Below are 16202 nucleotides of genomic sequence, written 5' to 3' on the forward strand. Positions count from 1 at the left end.
ATAATTCTGCTGCAAATAACTACAAAACTGGACAAAATTGGAAAACAGAGAACTTAGGGTTGTGATCAATGAGAGAAAGAAAACACGGAAAATGAGCTCTAAGTTCATCCTGGTTTTCAGCTAGGGATCACTTTCCAATATAAGAAGTGAAGCTCAGACACAGAACAGCAATCTCCCAGAGGACAAGAAATAAAGATTGGAGTTCTGCACCACGAAGGCACCTGTTATTTGCAGTGAAGGGATCCAGAAAGAAGGCAGCTGGTTAGAGAACTCCACAAATCTAGGTAAGAGTCATCTTGCATCTTTGTGCAAATTGTAAGCTGTGTGTGCATAGGTCTCCACAGGCATGGCATGCTGTCCCGTAGATCTGTAAACCTAACTGAGGATCTGAGCATGGCATTACTAGAATATATCATAGACCTCACCAGTCAGAAGGGAAAGACTATGTAGAACATCCTAGCAATGAAGAACTGCCTGGGCTTCGTGCAGTGCTAGTCTATCCCTATATTGTAATCAAGCTCAAAATGATCAAGTTGAAACTCTAGTAGTAAGCTCCTTTGCCCACCAGAGCAAAATTAAAGACCCTTCACAGTCTTCTGAATCCAGAAGTCCTATGAAGGTGTGAGAAATCAAGGGTGGTAGAATTAGGACAGTAATTGCATTTGGGAAGAGAGATGGGATTGTTATGGAAAGGGTCTGATGCAACTTTCCCTGGGATGATGGAAATGTCCTGTATTTTGACAGAGCTCTGAGTTAGGTCTGTGGATTCTTCCAAACATCAAACTGTGCACTTATGATCTATACATTTCATTGTATGTAAATTATGTCTCCAAAAATAGAGAGATTACATTCAAACAAGATAACAGAAAAAAGGGGGGGGTTGCATTTTAAAAAGTTGTGTTAAAATTTTTTATGGGATGGGAGAGGAATTTCCTTCATTACTGTATTAATTTTGGCTCCAAAGGGCAACAAAATAAAGTAATAAATGTCAATCTTTTAAAAACTTTTTTTAACAAATGTATGTGGTTAGTAGAAATAATACAATAAGGGTATGGAAATACCAAAAGGCACATAAGCAAGATCAAGATCTATTGACAATAAATTCTTAAAATAAATGTATCAGTGCTTATTATGTTCAAAAGGCAAGAAAATATGAAGAAAATGCACGACAGTAAAAATGCATATATATACACATTATAAGGCAGAAAGTAATAAATGCCTCAAAAGTTGTTGAGATAAAGAACAATGCAATACTAGAAGAACAAGAGGTGTTAAGAAGGGTTTTATCTGGAAATTAAACCCAAAAGGGAAAAAACAGACTCAAAAGGAACCTAGCCATCCTGTTGCCAGGGACATTGTACTTTGTAGCTGTAGCACAAGGACATCCTCAAAGCCCTAAAAGTATTCATGTATTTCCCAAATGCCCAAAATATAATTCCAGTATGATTATCACTATCCCTTATGTTCAAATTCTAATTATCTAAGGTAAGGTAAAATACAACCATTGGTAAATGACATCAGCCCAAACCAATCTGGCGACTTCAACTAATTTGCTTTCACTTTCAAGAGAACAATTAGCCCATTATTTTCTTCTGATCTCCACACCTTGGGCTTCATATTTCAGCTTTGCTCTCACCCTGGCAACTCTATTAGCCATAAGACACTGAGAATTTTCTCAGGTTCCAAAGAGACCAACTTAAGCAAGAGAAAAAAAAAATGCATATAGGCCCCTTGGTCTTGGATTTGAGAAACACAAGCTTTGGGATAAAGGAGGAATACATAATCAGTTTTGTTTTTATTTTCTTAAAAATGTAGAAAAATTTACTCATGATGTGTTACGCAAAAAAAAGTCTGAATTCCTTTTCAATAATCAATACTGTGTTTCCTTTTGTGCCCTCTGTACTCTGAATATTAATTTTACACACACTTAATGATCTAAGAGAGCTCTTAGTTGTTATTAGACTTTAAGTTATTTTTTTTAGAATGGAAATTAGAATTAATTAGATATTACAATTAATTTAATGATTGCTGGTATAATATTCAATGGAAAAATTTTTGTTATAAATATTCTCTGAAAATAATTATTGGGGAACAATTAAATTTTTATTCTAAATTTGTGGAATATAAATATTTGTATTATTCTTTTTTTTTAAAGAGTATATTTCCTTCTTTTTTTTTTAAGATTTATTTATTTATTTATTTGACAGAGATCACAAGTAGGCAGAGAGGGAGGAAGAGAAAGAGGAAGGGAAGCAGGCTCCCCAGTGAGCAGGGAGCCCAATGTGGGGCTCGATCCCAGGACCCTGAGATCATGACCTGAGCTAAAGGCAGAGGCTTTAATCCACTGAGCCACCCGGGTGCCCCAAATATCTGTATTATTCTTATTCTGAAGATACACTCAGCCAGGAATAGTCAGTTTGAATCTTTGACTTAATTCTTGTGAGTAATGCAAGTAAAATTTTAAGAATAATAATCATTTGAATTTGTGTGTACTATAGTAGTTACTGTAGTTTTAATTTAAACTCTGCAACAAAGATACCCAAAATACAGCAGTGTAGACAGGATAGCATTTTCTCTTTTGTGTTTTTTTCTGTCTTCTTTATATCTGAGGTAAGGATAAGAACATGCAATTCAGGGCCACCTGGGTAGCTCAGTCAGTTAAGCATCCACCTCTTGGTTTTGATCTCAGGGTCAAATGAGGTAATGATCTGAGGGTCATTTGATTGAGACCTACGTTGAGCTCCATGCTTAGTGGGGAGTCTGCCTAAGATTCTCTCCCTACCTCCCTCTCCCTCTGCCCCTTTCCTGCCCCCACAATAAAATAAATAAAATCTTCAAAAAAATAAAAATATCAATTCAGCTTACCATCCTCAGCACAAGGTATCCCTATCCAAGGTGGCTACTCTATTGACCACCATCTCCCCCGCCCCCCGATGTGGGTGGGGAGAAGAGGATGGGGAAGAGCAGATTGGAGGTTGCATACACAATCCTTTTAAGGGCACAACTGGAAGAATCACCCATCACTGCTTTTCACACTTCTCTGAGGAGAACTAGTAACTCACCCACATCTCTTTGAAGGGGAGCTGGGAAATGTGGCCTTTCAGGGGGTGGCTATTACTCTAAGGAGGGAAAAGGATGTGACTTGCAGCCTGCCACCAAATTTCCACATATCTGCTCCCTCTACACACATGTACACATCCGATATTATAAAGTCTCATTCCAAAAACAGAAGAGTACAGTGTTGGAGGTACAGTGGTAAGCATAGGTAACAGCCTTCTAAAACCATGAAGAATAGGAAAAGCACAACTTTCATTTTTCAAAGCGATTGTCAAATCCTATTGGATAGGAATTTCAAACATTCCCTTGTCTGGCAGTAAAATTATTAGAATAAATCCTGATTATATTTTCTGGGAGGAACTCTTTCACCCCTTGTCATTTATGGTTCCTGGTTTTTGTTTTTGTTTTTAACTGTGGTGTATTTTTTTACTGCGGGATATTTATCCACTATTTCTCTTGCCATTGGGACTGGTTTTCTTGTGACCAACCTGATTTACATGCATCGTCCTGGTGTAATATTGAATGAATGAATTCATTGTCCTACATGTGTCCCTTTCACTCTCAAAAGTATTCGATGACCCTATAATCACCTCCTCACAGGAGAACTAGATGCTATCCCATCAGAGACTGCATCTGTTCTGTGGGCTCCATTCTGCGAAGCAGCCTAGGGAGGCTTCTGAAGTTGCTGTAAAGGTCACACACACACCGTCTTTTACAAATCAATACAATCCCTAAAAAACTTAGTATGCTTTTGGTCTAGTTACTGACCGTCAGATCCACAGGCAAATAACCATCACCAAAGATCTAATCTAGACAAAGTTTTTGTGCTTGCAGACTACCTTCCTAGGTTTCTTTGCTCAGCACATTTCTGCTTCCTTTCAATTTAACAGTGTCTACTTTGAAACTATCTGAAAATATTAGTTTAGATAGGAAAGCATCACCCTTAATTCAACGTTTGAAACTAGAATGGACCCCAATTAACCAAGAAGTTTTAATGGGGGCACTGGAGGCCCATTTACTGATAAAGCTGCTTCTTTAAAACCACCTTTTACAACTAGCCCAAGTACAGTTTGTCATAGAACTTTGCACAAGAAACAGCAAAGATGTCTAAACAGACTGTGTTTTTTCAATGTTCTGAGTTCTTCCAAAGAGTTCACATGTTCTTTTAGCAACTAGTCTACCTTTTTTAAGGATGACGAGTGACAGTTTTACCCAATGTTGTATAATGGTGTCACTGGGATCACTTGCTGGATCCAGCCTGCAGTATCTGTGTTCTTGCTTCCCACTACCTGCTAGACCCAGGCTTCATTTTTTTTTTTTTTTTAATATGGTAGAGTTCCACTTCTACTAACCAAGTTATGTTTTACTTAAGATTAAGGTGCCACTAAAAAGAGACTAAAATCTAGCATTCTAAAGATTTTATTTACTTATTTGAGAGAGAGAGAGAGTGAGAGAGAGAGCAGAACAAGGGGGAAAGGGAGAAGCAGGCTCCTTGCTGAGCGGGGAGCCCCACGTGGAGCTTGATCCCAGAACCCTGCGATCATGACCTGAGCCCAAAGCAGATGCTTAACCAACTGAGCCACCCAAGCACCCCCCCTCCCAGCATTCTAAATAAGATAGATGCATGTCTCATAAAATAATTCTCAACATGTAATTTCTATCTCCGGTCAGGGAAGTGGTTCAACTTTCGCCTTCACACCGAGATCAGTAAGAGGGGAAGGGTACCAGAATACTGCATGCTCTATCATCTAATGGACAAAACTCAGAAGTAGCAAATCTAACATGTTTAAATTCCATTATCTAGAACTTAGACACATAGTCATACCTTTCAGTAAGGGAGAAAGGCAGGCTTTAATGGGATAGATATATGACGGGTCGAAACCATATTATGGAAAGGGATGAAGAACAGATATGGGGCAACAACTTACAGTCTGACAGGCTCCTGTGTTAGTCAAAAACAATTTAAAGCAGGAAAGAAAAACATAATTCAGAGAATTCAGTACTTTCAAAAAATGATGAAAGGAAGAGCCAAAGCTATGGGCTCTACACTGGAAAAGAATACTCCAGAGTAGACACATCGAGGAACTGAAGCCACCACTGGAACTACTGAGTACAAACATTCCACTGTAAAGGCAAACCCATAAACAGAAAACTGCGAATTAGCTGTCACCATTACTGTTGCCACAGTTGTCTCCCAACGCCCAGGATGAGAGGAATGGACGGTGGAGTATTGCTTTGGAAACCATGATCTTGCTTGGCAGTAGAAAAGAAAATCCAAAGCAGCACAAACATTACTTGCTTCTACCTTTTAAAATGTGTTCCAGTACATCTTATTGGTAGAACCCAATTCTCATCCTGACTCCTGGGAAGTGTCACTTTAAGCTTTTCAGAATCTGCAGGCAGACATGTACAGAAGGAAAAAGGTTGGAATGGTGTTCAGTGAATCAATCTACAGCATTCACCAGTGCTACTAATGAACAATGGGCTCCCCAGGAGAGCAGGTATCCTTAAGATACTGTTTTATTTCAACTGAATACCCTTTAATGAACCTTTCATTTGTGTTTACTCTTTAGTAATTGAATAATCCTTTAGAAAAAAAATGATTGGATTAATTTTACCAAGAATGTCAAAAATACATTTGTATAAGGTTTGGAAATATCAATATCAATTTCTTGCTCCTTTATTCTAGACTTTAAACAAATACTTTCTTCTTTTAACTATTTTATTTACTTATTTGACACAGAGAGAGATCACAAGTAGGCAGAGAGGCAGGCAGAAAGAGAGGGGGAAGCAGGCTCCCCGCCGATCAGAGAGCCCGATGTGGGGCTCAATCCCAGGATCCTTAGATCATGACCTGAGTCAAAGGCAGAGGCTTAATCCACTGAGCCACCCAGGCGCCCTTAAACAAATACTATTTCTGAAGGTCTGAAAGTTCTATCTTTATAAAGACTTCATACTCTATTGAAACACTTTTTCCTTATCCCCCAGGTAAAAGTGAATAAAAGAAAAAACAATTGACTTTTCATATAGCAGCAATGCAACTAACATTTAATTTCAAAATGACTTGATCAAAATGACATTTCTTTGTTGGTTTCCTAGTATTTGAAGTAGGGATATACAAATAATTTTATCATATCTGCAGCTGCCTTCACTTGTTTTTCAATGAGGTACTAACTGTGTTCAAATCAACCTGCAAGGTAGGGCTGGGAGAAGGAAATGAAAGCTTCATGATAGCGAGGACCTTGCCAGTTTATCAGACTACACCCAGAACCAAGCAGTGCTATGCACCTATTAGATACCCTATCAGAATTCTTGACTTAATAAGTGAGGTCCTATTTTCAAAAGAATTTATGCAAACAATATTAAGAGGAATGAGGGGTAGGGAAATTGCTGAGCATATATGAAACATGCATGTTGCCAGTCTCGAGGTTGTGAATTATAATGCTCTGTATGAAAATTTCAAGATTACTTTCAAATTCATCTCATTGTTAAAGCCTAGGTTGAAGAATCTTTCCCAGGTTTGAGGCAAGATTACAGGCTGATTAGCAAGAGACACTTGTAAAACCTGTCTTAGAATGTGTTTTCTAACAATTAAGGCATTTAAAAAAATAAATAATTAAAATTAAAGTATTATTAACAAATAAATTAGGTTTACTTTAAAGTGGGAGGAAATATATGTAGAAAAAGAAGCTTATACGTATTTGGATATTAATTTCTTAATGCAATGAGCAGGAAAGTTTTAGGAGTCTATCTACCAAGACACTTAAAACTCTTGTTTCCAACACTTTTAACCCTGCATTTTGTAATAAAAAGCATAGATAAGATAACCTAAAGTAATATTAACACAATACACAGGAAATGGAAGAAACCGATACTGTAAAGATTGCCTTTTTCCCAAAAGACTTGGGATTTCAGCACTATGTCTTAAATGCTTTGTCTTAAATGCTTTGTCATTTTTTCTTAAATGCTTTGCCTGAAAAATGAGTATACTTCTGTTAAGAGACAAAGTTTTGCCTGTTTAAGTAGTAGGAATAGAACAAAACCATGAGAAATTAGTTTACAGAAATAGCACAATTGTCCATCTGATTTTATTTTTAATTAAAAGTTCTACTGAAATAGGTAAGCGTACATATTAAGCTAAGGAAATAAATGGTATTGAAGGGCATATTTTTAAAGAAAACAGAGTACAAGGTACATTTCAGTACCTGTTCTTGTTAAATAATAGCTATCAAACTGTGCTAACCTTAATCTTTCCGTTCCTCCAAGATTAGATTGCTCCTTTTCAAAACAGTTCAGCTCCTCAGCTTCTCCTCAAATGTACACAAGTGGACTATAACATAGAATAAGAAATTTGTAGGTCCAAAAATGCCCAATTTTTCAAGAGAGTATTTTCTTAAAAATTAATGGCCCATTTTAGGAATTAATGTAAAGAGATAATGAATGTTTAGCATAAATGTATTAAGGAAAGATCATTACATGTAAAGCTATTTTTAAACCCTTCTACCTCTCCAGAGTCTCAAAGTTAAGAATCAAAATCTAGGTTATGATTAAAATATAAAGGTGCACCCATTTTCACTTTCCATTTCCAGGCGAAGCTTCCACTTTTTCTTAATCTCTCACACCTGTGTTGCTCTGTAAGGAAAGGAGTAGGAGGGAAGGATGTACATTTTGAAACTTTGATATTTTTAAATACCTTTTCATAAGCAGCACTGAGAGTGAATTAAATTCACAATTTTCTGTTCTTCATCCTTCCATCCAAGAAATCCAGTCTTTAAAAAACAAAACAAAACAGGAACGCCTGGGTGGCTGCTCAGTGGGTTAGGCCTCTGCCTTTGGCTCTGGTCATGATCTCAGGGTCCTGGGATGGTCCTGGGATCGAGCCCCACATCAGGCTCTCTGCTCAGCAGGGAGCCTGCTTCCCCTCTCTTTCTCTCTGCCTGCCTCTCTGCCTACTTGTGATCTCAGTCTGTCAAATAAATAAATAAAATCTTAAAAAAAAAAACAAAACTAATATAAAATTGAAAAAGGAAAGGAAAAAGGAAAAAAACAAGAAAAAGTGAGGATCCTATGATTATATTTTGGTAACAAAAAAATTGACGCAACATATTTTTGGTTGCTAAAACTTCCTCCAATAAAGGAAGCATGCTTCTGGCTGAACATAGTTCTTGGATCAAATTAGACAATTTTATGGGCTGCCACAAAATTTCCACTCATTGCTCATTTCAACAGCAATATACCAAAATGAGAGCAACAAAATACCCACACCTATTTTCTTGTTAGCCTTCTAAATATTCCTTTTTATTTATGTTTTCTTGAAATATGATTAGATAATAAGAAATATTTTAAAAATCAAAATTTACTATGGTCCTGAGGTTGAGAAAACAAAATTGACATTTTGCTAAACCTGAAAAAAAAAAAGGAACATATTAAATAAAGAAAATAACTTGGTAGTCAAACTCACAGAATGGCTAGAGTAGCATTTTCAAGTGTTCACTTCTGCTTCTGCGAATTGAAACCACTTGTTCCTGTCCCCATCCACTCCTGCATTCAAATGCATAGTAATACGAGCAAAAACACAGCGTAGAAATATGCTTACCTTACCTACTTTTTTCAAAGACATATTTTTGTTTGCATGTTACTGTTTGGCACAAATTCTGTTTAGCACGGAGAAGTTAATTCATTGTTAAGTTCTGTGCTTAAATCCTGCATTCATTATGTAAACTCCTTTTTTCCATATAGCCTTCCAGGGTTTGATGAAAAATAGATTCCTAAACAAGCCAAACCTGCCAAACAGGAAGAAAAGCTTTCAGTGGAATCATAATGTTCCCTTGAAATAGAAGTGTTTTAGCTTGTACGAGCGTATTTCTCTCCTGAAAAGAAATGAGATCATGTTTCATTTCAGGAAGATTTATGCTTCAGGTAAGACATTGAAACAAGTAAACTTCCTGTACTTAACAAATACATAGAAGAGTATTTGAATTCAAATGTACTGTTGAGGCAAAGTAGCTCCTTAATGATCTTGTAAAACTTAAATGGTAGAGGAGTTTAAAATCTGAGTAAGTTTGTAAATATTCTCTGATAAACTGATTATGCCTTGATTATCCCTTTTCTCCCTCTCTCCTTTTTTCCCTCCCTCTCTTCCTCGCGGACCCTGTAGATATCATATCCTTTATGTCATCTCCTAACTGCTCACTTTTATGTCTGTTAGAGTCTTGAGCCAATTTCAGTCATGTCTGTTGGTAGATTTTTTCTTTGTGCACATTTTCTTCAGTATCTTGAAGCTGGTGCTAGTAGTCTACAGACTGCATGCTGATGGTGACTCCAAAAGGATTTTCTTGTTAAAGAAAATCTTAACGTATAGGCTTCAAACTGACTGGAGTCCCTGCTGGAGAAAAGCAGCTGTTTTCTTTCTGTTTTGTCACTCCAAGCTGGGGTCCGAACTGGCAGCTCACTGAAGGCCAATGGTGTGTCCCAATCACCCCCTTACTTGCTTACCTGGCAAACAAATCGATTTCTGGTATTATTTCTGGTATTTCTGGTATTAAAGATAGAAATTATATGCCTTAATTTAAAAAAGCAATTATAGTACGTAACGTGTATATAGTGTCAAACTTTTAAAATACTTTATCTAATGTCTTACTGTATATCAGATAACAGCAGAGAGGTTAAAGAACACATGTCACTTACGTTATGAATAACGTCACCCAGGTCATTTTAATCAAGGTTTTCTTGTTCTAGCTCAAGGGCTCTTTCCATGACATGCTACTCCATACATGTCTACTTGCCATCTGGGCCACACAGAAACAAAGTCTGTGGATTGAGCACAGTAAATAGTACCAGGCAGGACTGAGCTGGCAAACAAGATGGCTGCAGCCAGCTTCTATGCAAAAGGATCACATTAAGCAGATGCGTTTACTGATTCATTCAGTGAACAAGCTCATTTGTTGCTAGTGTCAGCCTCTGGGCCATGATTTCACTTTTTTTTCCTCTCTGAGCTGGGATCATTTTCGCCGTGAGGAAGCCCTCTTCAAGTAAGCAAACAGCACAGTATAATTCTCTAGGAGTTTAGAAAGAAAAAGTGTTATAGTAGTCGTTTCCTGTCTAGAAATATATTGGGTTGGATGTCTAATTAAATTATTAGTTTCTTTTCCGAATTTATGATCCGATAAAATGATATAGAGACAAACATAGCAAAAAATGAATCCTTGTAATTAGGCATAAATCTATTTCTTATCAGCTCTTAGCAATAGTCACGATTTGTACATTTTTAAGTTATTAGCTACTTTTCTGTTGAATGGAGTATTTTGAAGAATTGTTTTCTGCTACAAGAATAAGGATGATGTGTATCTTTGAACGTGTAACTTAACACAAACATGTTTCTTTCCTTGACAACTTTATTTTATATTTCTAAATATTTTCCTTTTTATTGTGATTTTTTGCTTCTTGAGTTATTTAGAAATGTTTTGAAGTTGAGTATTTGTGAGTTGTTTTGTAAATTATCTTCTTTTTACTGATATTTAATTATATACTGGGGTCAGAAAGAATAGTCTGTATAGTACTGACTTTGAATTATGTTAGAAGTCACAGATTAGGGGCGCCTGGGTGGCTCAGTGGGCTAAAGCCTATGCCTTTGGCCCAGGTCATTATCTCAGGGTCCTGGGATAGAGCCCCGCATCGGGCTCTCTGCTTGGCGGGAGCCTGACTTCCTCTCTCTCTGCCTGCCTCTCTGCCTACTTGTGATCTCTCTTTCTGTTAAATAAATAAATAAAATCTTAAAAAAAAAAAAAAATTGCCCATCACCTTCCAACAAAGTGATGAGGCGATAGCCTCTCTTTAAAAAAAAAAAAAGTCACAGATTATATGGTCAATTTCCATAAGCAACTCTTGTCCTTGAAAAGAACGTGTAATTTGCACTAATTGAATGCAATATTCTACATATGTCCATTACATCAAGCTTGTCATTTTTTTCAACTCTTCTGCATGCCTAATGATATTTTATCTAATTGATCTATAAATCTTGTGAGATTTCTATTTAATCCTTTCATTATGAAAGTGGATTTGTCAGTTTCTCTTGTAGCACTATTATGTGTAATGGCAGGAATTCTGAAGGAACTGCTTTCAGTACATACATATCTCAGATACCTAGAAGGTGAATTCTGTCTTTTAGTTCTAAAGTGCTTCTTTTCTCCTCTAAACATATTTTTTTTGCAGATAGATCTGTTTGGGCTGTTTATAACATAATGACACCAGTATTCTATTGTTACTGTTTGCCTGGGATATGTTTCCCTGTCCTTCTCATTTTAAGCAATCCTTATCCTTGCATATCTAGTATGTCTCCATACACCTCTCCATACACCTCAGATGGGCTTTTTCCTTTTTTAATACAATGTCACAATCTAGAGATTTTACAAAATATAGTCAGACTATTTACATTTATGTGCTTCTGATACACACCTTTTCATTTTTACCGCTTTAGAAAAGGCTTGTATTTGTACAATCTTCTCTATTTTCCTGACATCATTGGACCTTCTTCCAAATTGATCAAGGATTGTTGTTGTTGTTACTGCTTTCATTTCTTTCTCTCTCTCTGCTGTAGATACACCCTCTGTTATCTTAGTGGTTACATCTAAAAATTAAGCATGCATTCCTGAAACATCTAAAATTTTCTGTATCTGTACTTCTTCCTGGACAATACAAAGAACTTTTAAAATCTGAATCACCCAACCCTGACTTACATAGTCTTGTGGTCTAGTATTTAATTATATCTAGTTTATTTGATCTCCAAATTAACAATTATTATTGTTTGTACAACCAATGATAGTTTAGAATTATCCACATATTTACTGTAATTTTACTCACCATTCTTTATGAAAACTTGTTTTCATCTTGTTCTACTTCTTAAAAGACAGTTTTGCTGAATATTGATTGACTTACATTCCTCATCTGATTTTTTCACCATCATTGTTGGCTTCCTCTTTTGTTGTGATATTTTTGCTTAGGTTGCATTCTGATTATTTTCTTATAATTGTGCATCTTTGAATAGGAGTGATTTTTTTCTGAGGCAGTTCCTTCTTGAAAGACTGTGTATGAAGGAAGCCAGAAAAATTAGCTATGTGAGCACACAGCCTGGATTCAGATCTATTGTTCAGAACATTTTCTCATCAACACTACCTTTTGGGTAAACATTCTCCAAGACAGAAAGACATCTACCTGGCTCACATCGAAGGCCGGGATAGATAGTCAGATGGGCCGTGACAAGGTATTTGTCCAGCTAATTTAAACCAGTGTCACCACTTTTGTTCTCCTCTAAATTTTGAGACTGTCCTCTAAAACCATGCATGGGACGTCTGCATGCTTGATTACTCAGCAACCCGGTTCTTCAATTATCTGGAGAATGCTCTTTCTTAGAGCCTTCCTGATGATGTTCCTCACAGTATTGAAATAATTCTATAAGATCGGATTTGTTATTTATTCATTGTGTGTATGTGTGCACATGTGTGCATGTCCATATGCTTGCATATACACACGCATGGCTAAGTATTCACTTTAAGAAAATGTTTATCCAGAGAAATCAGCAATACGTGTATTTTCTGTTATCTGTACTCTGATCAATTATGCTCTGATTGAATCCCCTCAGATGTGCCCTATTTTCTGTTCCCAATGAGCTTTTAATGTATCCAAATCTAAGGAACTAAAAATAATTCCACACACCCATACCTAGTTTCAAATTATCTGAATACATTATTACACACACATACAGGCAGGCACACATGCACACACACACACTCAAACACATACATCCTCAGAAAAAAACTGCTGTCAGGAGGTTTTTGATCTTTTTTTCAAAACTTACAGTGATTTTATCCAAGAACACTGTATGCTCTTTGATGTAATTCACCATTATTAGCCACCCCCTACTACTACTACTTTATAGCTCATTATTTTCACTTGGTTGGAGTTTCAGAATTGAAGAAGGGGAAAAAAACCCTTCTTTTTGTAACATGCATATAACATTCAAAATTACTTTCTTAGATCATTCTCAGGATTTTCAGCACCGTAAAAGGCAGACCATGGTCTTATCTCTATTCAAGGTCATATCTCCAGTGTCTACCACAGTGACTGGAATAGAATAGGTGTTCAATATACTTTCATTTTATGAATAAGAAGACATAAACACTGATTGCCTCAAAGGGAAGAACTCACACAACAGAGGCGTAATTTTTTTCCAATCTTTGAAACAGAACAGGATAGAGGCCTTCCCTATGCCTTTCCAACAACTTACTTTAATTTTCCTTTTTACTAAGGGTTCACATATCTGGCCTTTTTGGTAGTAAAGCAATCCACTTTAGTAAACTGTCGTTTCATTTTTTGTGTTAATTTTTGTGAACTCATGTCAATTTCCAGTTACTTTGCCAACCACATAGCTTTGCTATTTCAAATTATTTTTAAACCTTTAGAGTTATCAAATAGTTTTCCATTGCTAAATATAATAGATGAAGTATACATATACTATTCCTTAAAATCACAAAACCATAAGTAGTGTGCAAAATTTTAAAAAAGACTAAAAATCTTCCTGATATGTATTTTAAAAGTACAGCATTTGGTTTGCTAATCTTTATAGAGTACCATGTAATTATTTTTGTTACCTCATACTTTAAGTTTATGTTACTACCAATCAACAATTTCTTATAATACTAGTTGTCCAAAAGATGATATCAAAATCACTGACATTGAGAGTGGGTTGTTGAGTTGATCTCTTAAAATATAATAATCCTTTTTTTTAATTGTTAAGGGTTGATTCTAACTCTTCCATTTTCTAGCTATAAAGCTCTTAAAAACATTTACATGCTCTGTGCCTCAATTTCTTCTAAAATGAAGATATTGATAATGCCTATTCAATGGGCCATCAAGAAGCTTAAGTTTTGTATTAGGATTAAATGAGTTAAAAACAGGAAGCACTTAGAATAATGCTTTGCACCTCCTAAGTTATCACTCAACAGATGTTTGCAATGGTTGTAATTATTAAGTTTATTTTTTTCCTCCTAAGCAGCAGTTTCCAGAATATATTCTGACAGACAATCTTTCAGAAAATATTAATGAGTGTGGCTAGAAGGGGTGTGGCCATGTCTGGGTATTCCTTCTCCTGTTAACAGAACATAGAGTTAGGCTTATGGTCTAGTCTGGGCTAATCCTTGTACTTCCCTCTCTGCCTACCACTGAACCCTGTGATTAACCCAAAAAATGTGCATATGATCTAAGCCCGTTCAATCAGATTCCTGCTCTAAATTTTCAAACTGATGTCATTTACTATGCAGGAAGAACAATTTCCCAGAAGTCTCTACCCATATTTCCCATCCTGAAGAAAAGGTCCATTTTGCTGTAGAAAATACAGAAGCCAATGTATTTAGAGAAAAAGAACTTCAAGAGAGAGAAAGAGAGGCTTAGTTGTGACAGTGCTCATGTTCTTAGTTCACATCATATTCCCTATTGCATTTTCTGCCACTGGTGACCAAGAGGCCAGACCAAAACAAAAGTGCTCTCAAAAAAGTATCTTGAGTAAAGTAGTTTTAAAATGCTACAAACTATAGCCCTTTCTTGACATTTTACAAGCACAGTAAAATTTCTATGTATTTTTACATTAAAACAAACAAACAAAAACATGCTTACCTTAGTGTAAGTAAGCATTTCTCAAACATATTTGGGCATTTTTCCTGACAACTTCTCATAGCAAATGACAAACTCGTGTTTCACAGCACAATCTAATGTTTCACAGTGGTTTGAGAACCAATGATACGGGATTCTCACGATTCCACATTTTAGTCCTTCATTCCCTATAAAACTTACTTTACAATTGTAATCCATACTTAATGGTGTCAACATTTTTTATCCAGGTGATTAACTGTGTCTGCCCAGTTACATCTATTAAGCAACCCAGTATTTCTTTCATATCTAACTTAAACTAAAACTGAAACATGCTAAGGTTGATTCATGCATTTTCTTTTTAGTTTCTTTGAGGCATACGTCTATAACTGTTTAGTTAGTAGACTGTTTTAATTATTGTGTCTTTAAAATGTGTATTGCTTTTCATACGCAAGTCCCTACTAATATTTTTCCCATCCTTTTCTTTACCAAAAGTGCCTTAAAATCAGCTTATCAGTTTCCAAATAACGGTATTGAATTAAATATATAAATTCTTCCAAAGTTTATATTTTTTTAATTTCACATCTTCTCATCTTGAAATATTATGCCTCCACATTTTTAAGGATTTAACACATGCTCCATACATTAGCATATAGTTACAAATAATAATAATCTCCTCCTTTCTAATGGTTATACCTTCATTTATCTTATTGCATGGGCTATATTTCTGAAATAATTGACAGAAGAAATAATTTTCTTATTCTTGATTTGAAGGAGAAATTTCATAGTGTTTCTTCATTAAATAAAATTTGGTTGTTAATGTGTGCAAATTATTTTTTATCTGTTTAATTATTTTTTTCATTTGTAGTTCACAATTTAAAAAATCATAAACATGAGAATATCAAATCCAAAAATTATTTTTCTGCTACGCTTTATTGATGAACTGTTTGTTAAGAGATTCAACCTTGGGCAGATTAAAAAAGAAAAATTATAATATGTAAACATAAAATTTTCATTAGTAAATTGTGTTGGTTACAAATTCCCAGAAGTGTCTGTTAATTCATTTTTTAAAAAAGTGAACACACACACATACACAGACTCTTATTTGATACACAAATGCCCATATCTATTATAACTTCTTTAGAAACTGCAGGGCACCTGGGTGGCTCAGTGGGTTAAGCCTCTGCCTTCAGCTCAGGTCATGCTCTCAGGGTCCTGGGATCGAGCCCTGCATCAGGCTCTCTGCTCAGCAGGGAGCCTGCTTCCTCCTCTCTCTCTCTCTCTGACTACTTGTGATCTCTCTCTGTCAAATAAATAAATAAAATCTTTTAAAAAAAAAAACTTCTTTAGAAACTGCAATAAAATGCTCTTGATGCTTTTTGTTCTCTATTGTTTTCTAATATTAGACACCAATATTTACTATCTTGTTTAATTTTGTGTGCTTGTGTTGTGTAAGTCTCTGTGCATATGGTATGTGTATGTTTGAGTAACAAATTTGGCAAAAC

General features: G+C 35.8%; 1 protein-coding gene across 1 annotated transcript in view; it reads left to right on the plus strand.

Moving 5' to 3' along the window:
• The first annotated feature begins 8663 nt into the window (after positions 1-8663).
• PIK3C2G (phosphatidylinositol-4-phosphate 3-kinase catalytic subunit type 2 gamma) overlaps positions 8664-16202 on the plus strand; it is a 350852-nt gene continuing 343313 nt past the window's right edge. Inside the window, exon 1 of the mRNA XM_032855093.1 lies at positions 8664-8976. The gene's annotated coding sequence lies outside the window, so the exon portion shown is untranslated. The remainder of the gene's footprint in view (positions 8977-16202) is intronic.

This window comes from Lontra canadensis, unplaced genomic scaffold (genome assembly GCF_010015895.1).
Source record: "Lontra canadensis isolate GAN:19392208 unplaced genomic scaffold, GSC_riverotter_1.0 scaffold9, whole genome shotgun sequence".
Taxonomy (NCBI): Eukaryota; Metazoa; Chordata; class Mammalia; order Carnivora; family Mustelidae; genus Lontra; species Lontra canadensis.